Source organism: Paramisgurnus dabryanus, chromosome 19 (assembly GCF_030506205.2).
Source record: "Paramisgurnus dabryanus chromosome 19, PD_genome_1.1, whole genome shotgun sequence".
Lineage (NCBI taxonomy): Eukaryota > Metazoa > Chordata > Actinopteri > Cypriniformes > Cobitidae > Paramisgurnus > Paramisgurnus dabryanus.
Genome location: NC_133355.1, coordinates 31353055 through 31364787, shown reverse-complemented (window position 1 = coordinate 31364787; position 11733 = coordinate 31353055).

Here is an 11733-nt window from a genome sequence, read left to right as displayed (position 1 = left end):
AGAAAATCAACACAGAATGACACATAATTGTGTTAAAATTACACATAGGAACAGTTTCCCAGACAGGGATTAGACTAGTCCTAGACTTTAATAGCTGTTCAAACTGAAACAATTTGCACGGACATATCTTAAAATATATCAGTGCCCCTTGTTTGCCTTAAAAATACACACAAGTAATGTTTCATTAAGGCGTGTTTGTTCAAACTAGTTATATTTCCTAATTAAACCAAGGCATAGTCCTGGCTTAAAATAATCCCTGTCTGGGAAACGACCCCTAAGTAATGTAACCCTAAGCATAACATGAAAAAGATGTGTAAAAAATGTACACATGCTTTCTTAGAGTGTAGTGATTTTAAAAATATTTTAAACCCCAACAAATTTGTGTGAACATGATGTCACCTGGAGATAAGGATTGATAGGCCAAAGAAGATGAAGAAAATAGCACAGCACTTTGAAAGATTTGGATTGCATTTTACACATTTTTATTGTATTTAGTTTATATTTCACTTTTTTTACTTTAATTACAGTTGCTTAATTGTATGCTGGGTCTGTTTATTTTGCCTTAGATATTTTTGGATATCTATGATACAGATGAATGAATTGTGATTTGTTGAATGCTTGTAACACTTGTGACACCAAAGAACCATTAGACTTCAATCCTTTACAGACTGGTGAAAAGTATAAGACTCGCTTAGGAGGGCTTTTTTGCTAAAACAAGTTGTATGTGCAGTGTTAAAAATAAAAACATTAAGGAAAACACAATGTAGTCTAGATCCTTCCTTTTATGCAATGTTGTGAAGTAAATGTATAGTGTCTGCTTGGTACATAATACTTATTGAATCTGGGACTAATCAGACAAAGTCAGGCTACAGCATTGATACTCAAAGATTATTCTCAGCTCATTTTATTGTATCTTTTCTTCCCACCCATTTCTGTGTCTGGGCCTTCTGCTCAAGTTAAATTGTAATGGATGAAGTCATTTTCCTGACAAAGTGAGAGATCTAGAGTCCTGGACCTAAACATTGAATCTGTAGGAGCAAACACTTTACCAGTCATATGGGGGCGGTTACACTGGACAGGGCTCATCCTAGTCCTAGACTGCCAGGTCTTTCGTATAAAGGACAGCGGTGTTGTCAGTGTCAAGAGGATTAGGGCATCTGAAAAATAAGTGATAAGATCTCCTGCTAAAACATTACGTATATCATCTACACTGCATGTTCTTACCCATCAGCAATGACATAGCTATTGAGCTTTACCCTCAGCAATTAAAAGCTGAACGCCGAACAATCCTTCAGACAGCAGGTATGGAGGAAGACTTGGACTCATAACCATGTATCCTGCACTGGCAAGCACGGGTCTGGTCAGCACAGAAGTGGAAGAATCCTTCGGGTAGCGGCATTCAACTACCAGTCTAAAGAGCACAAACAGTTGGTGTTTTAGAAAACAAATGTTAATGATTTATTAAAAAAAAAACATTTTGTAGCATTAACCACCAGAAAGAAATGGAAATAATTTATTCAACTGCATGACTATCGCAAAACGTGCACTGATGCAAGTAATCAAGCCAATTTTGACAGACAATACCGTACAAAGCAGTAAAAGGCTGCACTATTTTCAATAAATACAGTTCACAAAACCTGATGGGATTATCCCTGGAGATCATGCCATACTTCAGGTTGCGGACTCTTATGATGCTCTGTACCTCAGCCAGGTAAATGATTGTATCACCTATGACCTGATGAAGAAACAGCATGTGGCCCAAGTATAGTAACTTGGTTACAGTAAGTGATTTTACACAGACGCCACAACCGAATACTTACGAAAGAACATGTTCCACATTCAGTGACCGAAAATTTGAAGACTGCGAAGTCATTGTTGGAAATAACAGGCTTGCAACCAGCATTTCCAGCAACCATCAAACTCATGGGGTTTACTGGGATGTTTGCAAAATCATTCTTTACGGCAAATACAAAGTTCATGTCAGCTGTGCATTCTAAAAAAAATAATATTTTCCATTAATTTCAAATCTAATATTTCTCATATACTGGCACAATGTCAGTTTTTAGACAACTAGTTTCACCATAAATTCAAATTAAACACCAAACAGGAGCAGGCTATAAATAAATTCATGCACACAATAAAAGCTACTTAAAGGCCCAGGAAAAAAAAACATCATTTACTCACTCATTGTTACAAACCTGTATAAATTTCTTTATTCTGGTGAACACTAAGGAAGATCAAGGATTGTTTGTAACAAAGCTGTTCATGAGCCCAATTCACTTTCATAGCATTATTTATTCCTACCATGGAAGTGAATGGAGCTCACGATCTGTTTCAATCAAGAATCCAAAGTGATTCATGATCAACTGTACAGGTTTGTACATTGGTGTGGTGGTGTCTGAAGTGGGTACTCCAATTTATGCCACCATGTTGTTAAAGTAAAAGTGCGTATACCCCATGTTATCAAATAAAGTGGGTATACTCATACCTGTATATACCCTGCACTACTAGACCACTGGGTTTGTAATATGAGAGAATTCATTTTTGGGTGAACTATCACTTTAGATGTCGGTTTAACCAATTTTACTCAAAGTACTGTCTAAGGTCTAAAAACACCAATACTACAAACTAGTTCAAGTCAGTGGTAGGTTTGCTTCCAGAAGAGTCAGCATAAACACTGCACTCAGCACATACAGTCTTGTTCAAAATAATAGCAGTACAATGTGACTAGTTAGTTAGTTAGGTTACTTTATTGTCCCCGAGGGGCAATTATTTGTACAGTCAGCAGATAAGAAAACACATAGGCACAACACACAACAATACAACCTAATACACACACATAATAAAAATACCTTAAAACAGATCTGACAAAGTGTTTAAAATCGAGACAGAAGTCGGGATGAACGAATTTCTTAATCTGTTTGACCTGCATCTAGGCATGGAGTACCTACGGCCTGAGGGAAGTAGCTTAAACTGGCAACACAAAGGATGACTGGGATCGGCTGCAATAAATTGGGCCTTCTTTGCTACTCGTTTGGAGTAAGTGAGAGAGAGAGGGGGAAAGTTAGTGCTTGCAATTTTACTACATGTCCTCACAATACTCTCTAGTCGTTTTTTGTTTTTTGTGGACAGGGAACCAAACCAACAGATAAAACAAAAGGTTAAAACAGACTCAATAAAACAAAAGTAAAACATTCTCATCAAGGTATGGTCAATGTTAAAATTCCTCAATCTACGAAAAAAATACATGCGTTGCTGAGCTTTGGAGCAAATAGCGTCAGTGTGTGACTCAAAACTTAGCTTGCTGTCAATTATTGTGCCAAGGTACTTGTATTCTTTAACTATCTCAATCGGTTGACCATCAATAATAGTGTAGGGTAGAGAGGGGCTCTGTTTCCTAAAATCAATAATTAATTCTTTTGTTTTAGAGACATTGATGTTTAAAAAGGAACGCTTGCACCAATCATTAAAATCATTCACTATTGGTCCATGGTCAATCACACTTCCATTTAAAAGAGACACAATAACCGAATCGTCTGCAAATTTCAAGATCTGTCTACCATCATATTGTGAGCGGCATTCATTGGTGTATAAAACAAAAAGAAGAGGAGAAAGGACACATCCTTGGGGAGAGCCGGTAGAAGATAAAAGATTGCCAGATAAGGCACCATTGACTTTAACCCTTTGAGATCGAGACGTTAAAAAATCAACTAACCAGGCTATTAACCCTGGGTTGATATTGTGATTTTTTAAAAGTCTATCAGCTAAAATGTGGGGTTGAATACAATTAAAAGCTGACGAGAAGTCAATAAATAATAATCGCACAAATTGATTTGACCCTTCCAAGTGATTAAAAACTGTATTGAGCAGACTGCCCGTCGCATCCTCCATTCCCCTACCTGCCCTATAAGCGAATTGTAAAGGGTCCAATTGAGACTGTGTTAATGCTACAATCTCCTGTTTAATAATTTTTTCGAAAGATTTCATAATAAGTGAAGTAAGAGCCACTGGCCTAAAATCATCAATCCTTTGGACTAACCAGAATAATCAAGGTTTTTAGTATATTTTTTATTGCTACGTGGCAAACAAGTTACCAGTAGGTTCAGTATATTCTCAGAACACAAACAAGACCCAGCATTCATGATATGCACGCTCTTAAGGCTGTGCAATTGGGCAATTAGTTGAAAGGGGTGTGTTCAAAAAAATAGCAGTGTCTACCTTTGACTGTACAAACTCAAAACTATTTTGTACAAACATTTTTTTTTCTGGGATTTAGCAATCCTGTGAACAGTGCCGGGTTAAGCCTTTGTGAGGCCCTGGGCTAACGCTGGTTTGAGCCCCCCCCCCCCCCCCAATATACACTGAAAAAAATAAAGGCTGGATTTACTAAGTGCCCCATTGCGAAAATTTTTTTAGTAAAACTTACTAAAAAAAGGGGATGCAAAAACGATGCATTGTCTATATTTTTTAGTAAATCCAGTGTTTTTTACAGCGTATGTGCAACATTAAATGGCTAAAATTATTTAAATAAATTAAACAATATTATCAAATAATTTTACAATCAGAAATAGCCCAGAAAATAACATTTATTAAATGCAACTCACAACTAAAAGTGCTTCTGTCTGTTCTTCTTTAAATATAATTCCTCAATTAAATTATTAAAATCAAGTTGACGCAAAATAGGCTGAAATTATTTAAATAAATTAAACAATATTATCAAGTAATAATTTTACAATCAGAAACAGCCCAGAAAATAACATTTATTAAATGCAACTCACAACTAAAAGTGCTTCTGTCTGTTCTTCTTTAAATATAATTTCTCATTTAAATTATTAAAATCAAGTTGACGCAAAAGTAGAAGAGCCCAGAATTCTCAGCCCGAGTCCGAACTTTTTAATTCTCCCCATTAGGAATCTGTTTCCGAAGATATAGTTACTGCATCGCGTATGTTTGTGAGTAGAAGTCTGTGCTGTCTGCAGTGAGGTTTTTATGAGAGCAGCACAAACTTTTTAATAGTCTATTTAATATGTAAAACTTGAATTTGAAATAAAACTTACTGCGGAGAAGTTAATGAGATCTCTATCGTTTTTCTTGCTACGTGACGCGATAATTATATATTATTTCAAATCCGTTTACAAGATAAATATATATACATTGTGTTGTTAAACTGATGAAATTATCTTGCTATATACGCTACATTTATTATGAGAAACCTTTTCTTTTTACTGTTACACTATAGACAGTAATATATGTATATTATATAAAACTCTATGGTCGTGAAAGCACATTATCCATTATCTGTTGGTTCATGTTGGTCTTTAATTCAGGGTAATCCTTTAATAAAATGTATAATATGTTATAAAATATTTTATTTTTGTATAATATTCACAGCACACATTCTCTCGGATAGTTTTAAAACATTTTAAATCATTCTGCAAAATTCCGCATAGATTTTGCAAAAGAAATCCGCAGAAATAGCAAAAAATAACTGCTTACACAGCTTGTACAGCTGTACTCTTGCAGCAATTAAAGCAGTTCAGTTTTGTTTTAAATTGCAAAATAGTTATATTTCTTTTTTATTTACATTTTAGAGCAGTTTTTGTTTGTTAAAGTTTTTATGATAACTAGTGGTTAGCGGCCGACAGCAAGTTGACGACATGTATGATGAATTGAGCCTCTCAAATCAACACTTGCCTATAATAACAACTATTTAAATAAATATTTTCAGCATATCACAATGTAAGTTTAAACGTTTATCATCAACACATACTATTTTTTAAAAGCGAAGGCAGGTTGCTCTGCTGCTCGCAGTTGCAACGGGTGCAGAAATAAAAAAATAAAAAGGGCTATACGAAACGAAATAAACATGAAACAGAATAAACATGCATGTTGCCTTATCTTACAACTTCGCTTTTGCATATACATTTTTTTAATGTAAGGACTTACCACAGAAGATGGCTATTCATGCATCCATCCAACAGTTAAACTAAGAAAAAAGTCGATCCATACACAAAGAAATAAAGACACAGCCTTCTTACACGAAATTAATACAGGGAGAAGTCTTTAATAGATTATGTCTTGGATGCTGTCTGCATAGATTATGTACAGTATCCAAGGTTTTAATCTAGTACTCCATTTATAATTTTTCCTGGTGGGCTGAAGGTCCCAGAGAGACCGCGGCCTACAAGAGTGGAAATGATCGATGTTATTTGTCGGCTCTTAAAGGACAAAATATCCCATAAGCTATTACGTAGCTATTATACAAGTTTTTTCAGAACATTCTTGCGACCCAGTGGTTGGGGGCCTCTGCTCTAGGTAGCACTTACGCAGAATTACGTCAATCAAAATGTTTTTAAAAACTCAAAATAGAATTGTCTCGGAGGCCCTCTAGTGTTCGGGGCCCTGGGCTGCAGCCCATGTTGCCCATTAGGATAACGCGGCCTTGCCTGTGAATCACTAAACTAATATTTAGTTGTATGACCACAGTTTTTTGACATCTGTGTGGCATGGAGTCAACCAACTTGTGGCACCTCTCAGCTGTTATTCCACTCCATGATTCTTTAACAACATTCCACAATTCATTCACATTTCTTGGTTTTGCTTCAGAAACAGCATTTTTGATATCACCCCACAAGTTCTCAATTGGATTAAGGTCTGGAGATTGGGCTGGCCACTCCATAACATTAATTTTGTTGGTTTGGAACCAAGACTTTGCCAGTTTACTAGTGTGTTTTGGGTCATTGTCTTGTTGAAACAACCATTTCAAGGGCATGTCCTCTTCAGCATAGGGCAACATGACCTCTTCAAGTATTTTAACGTATGCAAACTGATCCATGATCCCTGGTATGCGATAAATAGGCCCAACACCATAGTAGGAGAAACATGCCCATATCATGCTCCATGCTTCACTGTCTTCACTGTGTACTGTGGCTTGAATTCAGAGTTTGGGGGTCGTCTCACAAACTGCCTGTGGCCCTTGGACCCAAAAAGAACAATTTTACTCTCATCAGTCCACAAAATGTTCCTCCATTTCTCTTTAGGCCAGTTGATGTGTTCTTTGGCAAATTGTAACCTCTTCTGCACATGCCTTTTTTTTAACAGAGGGACTTTGCGGGGGATTCTTGAAAATAGATTAGCTTCACACAGACGTCTTCTAACTGTCACAGTACTTACAGGTAACTCCAGACTGTCTTTGATCATCCTGGAGGTGATCATTGGCTGAGCCTTTGCCATTCTGGTTATTCTTCTATCCATTTTGATGGTTGTCTTCCGTTTTCTTCCAGGTCTCTCTGGTTTTGCTCTCCATTTTAAGGCATTGGAGATCATTTTAGCTGAACAGCCTATCATTTTTTGCACCTCTTTATAGGTTTTCCCCTCTCCAATCAACGTTTTAATCAAAGTACGCTGTTCTTCTGAACAATGTCTTGAACGACCCATTTTCCTCAGCTTTCAAATGCATGTTCAACAAGTGTTGGCTTCATCCTTAAATAGGGGCCACCTGATTCACACCTGTTTCTTCACAATATTGATGACCTTAGTGATTGAATGCCACACTGCTATTTTTTTGAACACACCCCTTTCAACTAATTCAACTAATTGCCCAATTGCACAGCCTTAAGAGCGTGCATATCATGAATGCTGGGTCTCATTTGTTTTCTGAGAATCTACTGAACCTACTGGTAACTTGTTTGCCACGTAGCAATAAAAAAATATACTAAAAACCTTGATTATTCTGGTTAGTCACATTGTACTGCTATTATTTTGAACAAGACTGTAAGTGCTGGGTTTGTTTTAAACTCATGGTTAACTAATTATTGCGCAGAATTAACCATTGGGTAACGAATAAACCCACGCTGGGTTATTAACTTTGCTTAAATTATATTTGGGGAAAATTGTGTTTTTTATCAGATAAAGGTCACAAACTCTAAACAACATACAGTATACATCAATTGTGGGAATTTCCGATACAGTGTTTTAGCAATTGTGTAAAACCACACATTGATAAAACTGAGGAATCCTTGGTTGGACGCAAAGAGAGAGACGCTGACGTCATCAGAGAGAGACGCTGAGAGAGAGACGAAGAGAGGAGTCGCAAGCCCGAAGCTCCGTTGAGCTTATCAGCTAAATCCTATTTTTTTCACTATCTTATTCCTATCTATATAATATAACTTATTAGTTTATCTTAGGAATACTTTACCTTGACGATTACTGAATTGTATTACTAAGCGAAACGATTTTATCACTAGTAACACCCAGTGTTAGCATATAGCCCTCTAGCATTTCTTACCGTCTGTTTACTTAAACCTGCCTTCGTTGGCGATCTAATGGCGGATTCATCCGAGGTATGCTTTTCTGATCTGTCCACACCAGATCGGGAAGCTGTGAAGGAGGTGCTGCCCGGCCTTCGCAGAGTCAGCGTGCCTCACATCACCCTTACCTCAGACGCTCGTAGGCGGCCGAGGCGTACTGCGAGCCAGCACCCGTCTCGATGCAGCTTCACGGACCACGTTCAGGCGAACGGAGACGCCATCGCCCAGCATGAAAATGGTAAGACTGCATTACTATCATTGTAACCTGCATTACTTTTCACATGTACAGTTTAGCTTCTTCCGTCAGCATAGAGGGGTTTACATGTGCTACGTGTATTGAAGTAGTAAGGCTGACGGAGAAGGTTGCTGAACTAGAAGCGCGCATCCGAACGCTAGTTGAGGACAGTAAGACCGTTAATGTTACAAACACTGTTTCGGGTGCGCCTAGTGTTAAGCGTAATACACATGGCTCGGTTCCGACTTCAGAGTCAAGGCGGCTGACTAACTGGGTGACTGTCAGGCGGCATAGTCACATTCGGCACCCAAATCACGCTCCTGTTTTAATATCAAACAGATTTTCTCCACTCAGCAATACACCGGCTGAGACGTCTGTTAAAAGTGCCCTGGTTATTGGAGATTCTATACTCAGGAACGTTGACATTGAGGCACCAGCCACCATAGTCGATTGTATACCGGGAGCCAGAGCGTCTGACATTAGATCCAAATTAAAAGTGCTGGCTAGTGCTAAACGTAAGTTTTCTAAGATTGTTATTCACGCCGGCACGAATGACACCACACTCCGCCAGTCGGAGATCACCAAAGATACTATTAAAGAGGTGTGTGAAATTGCAAAAACAATGTCAGACAATGTAATTTGCTCTGGTCCCCTCCCCGCCTACCGGGGGGATGAAACTTACAGTAGATTAGTGTCTCTTCATGGCTGGATGTCAAAGTGGTGCCCTCAGCATAACGTAGGGTTTATAGACAATTGGAAGCATTTCCGGGGAAGACCTGACCTGCTAAAGAGAGATGGCCTCCATCCGTCTCCGGAAGGTAGTGCTATACTCTCTAGAAATCTGACCAATAGTCTTACTTTTGATATTGTCTGACTATCCAGGGCCCAGGTCAGGAAACAGACAGATCGGCTTACCCATCAGTCTGTTAGCTGCCTTGACATGTCAAAATCACATATATCCCAGCACATAGAGCCTTTTTTACCAGAGTACCAACACATCTCGACTGTGTCTGTTCCTCGAACAAATAAATACAGAGCACCGTTTACCTCGTCTCGTACAAATCTTATTAACATAAAATTAGAACACAATACATTAAAAGATGAAACTCAAATGTTAAAATTCGGCCTTCTTAACATTAGATCGCTTACCAATAAAGAACCTATTATCAATGAAATAATTACTGACCAAAACTTAGATGCACTCTGTTTAACAGAGACCTGGCTTAAAGCAGACGATTACATCAGTTTAAACGAATCCACCCCACAAGACTATTATTTTAAACACGTTCCTTGTCTAAAAGGGAGAGGGGGTGGTGTAGCTACAATATACAAAAAAATGTTCAAAGTAAACCATAAATCAGAACTAAAATTTAATTCGTTTGAAATAATACTGTTAAACATGGAAATAACTGATCGTAACAACAAACAGCTTTCGTTCATTTTAGCTACCATATATAGGCCTCCGGGCCACCACACAGATTTTCTTAAAGAAATAGCAGACTTCCTATCTGAGCTTACAGTCACTGTAGACAAAGCTCTTATCATTGGTGATTTTAACATCCATGTGGATAACTCAAAAGATGCATTAGGACGTGCGTTTATGGATGTTCTAAATTCTCTCGGTATTAAACAAAACGTGTCTGGACCCACGCATACTCGTAAGCACACATTAGACTTAATTCTGTCACTCGGACTCAATATTAATGACATCGAAATATCACCCCAGAGCGATGCCGTTTCAGACCATTGCCTTGTGTCATACACAATACTTCTAGATAGGACCGTTCAGTCTACAACATGCTACAGATTAGCCAGAACAATAATTTCCACCACTAAAGATAGCTTTATTAGCACTCTTCCAGACCTGTCTCAAATGAAACATGTAGCAGATAACCGTGAAGATCTGGATATTATAATAGAAAACCTGAACAACGTTTGCTCTAGCACGATGGATGCCGTTGCTCCCATACGAAAAAAGAGAATCAAAAAAAAAAACGCCAGCTTCATGGTATGACCATCATACTGCAGCCCTTAAAAAAGTAGCTAGCAAAATGGAAAGAAACTACCGAAACACAAAGTTAGAGGTATGGCGTTCAGCATGGAAAGAGAGTGTTCAACACTACAGACAGGCTATTAAAACCGCCAGATCTACCTATCTCAGTACGCTTATTAAAGAAAATCATAACAACCCTCGTTTCCTCTTTAGCACAGTTGCGAAACTGACTAGAAACAAAGAACAAACAGAAACCAATAGTAAATTCCAACACAATAGTAACGACTTCATGAACTTCTTTACTAACAAAATTATTTCTATTAGGGAAAACATAGAAACTACGCAAGCAGCCACCACTCTACCCAACAGTACATTACCACTAGATTATCATACGAACATCTTGAGTCATTTAAACCTACTACAATAGAAGAGCTCTCTAAATTAGTAACGTCATCTAAATCATCGTCCTGTATATTAGACCCCATTCCCACAAAATTACTAAAAGAGGTATTTCATGTAGTGTCCGACACGGTACTAAATATCTTTAACTCATCGCTAGAATTAGGATACGTTCCAACAGCTTTCAAACTAGCAGTTATTAGACCGCTCATTAAAAAACCAAACCTTGACCAGGGAGATCTTAATAACTTTAGACCAATCTCAAATCTACCTTTTCTTTCTAAAATATTAGAAAAAGTAGTGGCAAGCCAGCTACGCACATTCATAGCGAATAATAATACATATGAAAAGTTCCAATCAGGATTCAGGCCCCACCATAGCACAGAAACAGCGATGCTTAGAGTTACAAATGACCTCCTATTAACATCCGATCGTGGTGAAATCTCAATCCTTATATTACTAGACCTTAGTGCAGCCTTTGACACAATAGATCACAGAATCCTACTCAATAGACTAGAAAACTATGTTGGCATCAGTGGTCAGGCGTTAGCCTGGTTTAGATCGTATCTAACCAATCGATATCACTTTGTTTATGTAAATGAGGAAGAGTCCTATCACTCCCCCGTTAAATACGGCGTACCTCAGGGATCAGTTCTAGGCCTTATCCTATTCTCGTTATATATGTTACCTCTAGGAGACATTATCAGGAAACATAACATAAGTTTTCACTGCTATGCGGATGATACCCAGCTTTACATCTCGTCACATCCTAGCGAAACCCACCAGTTTGCTAAGCT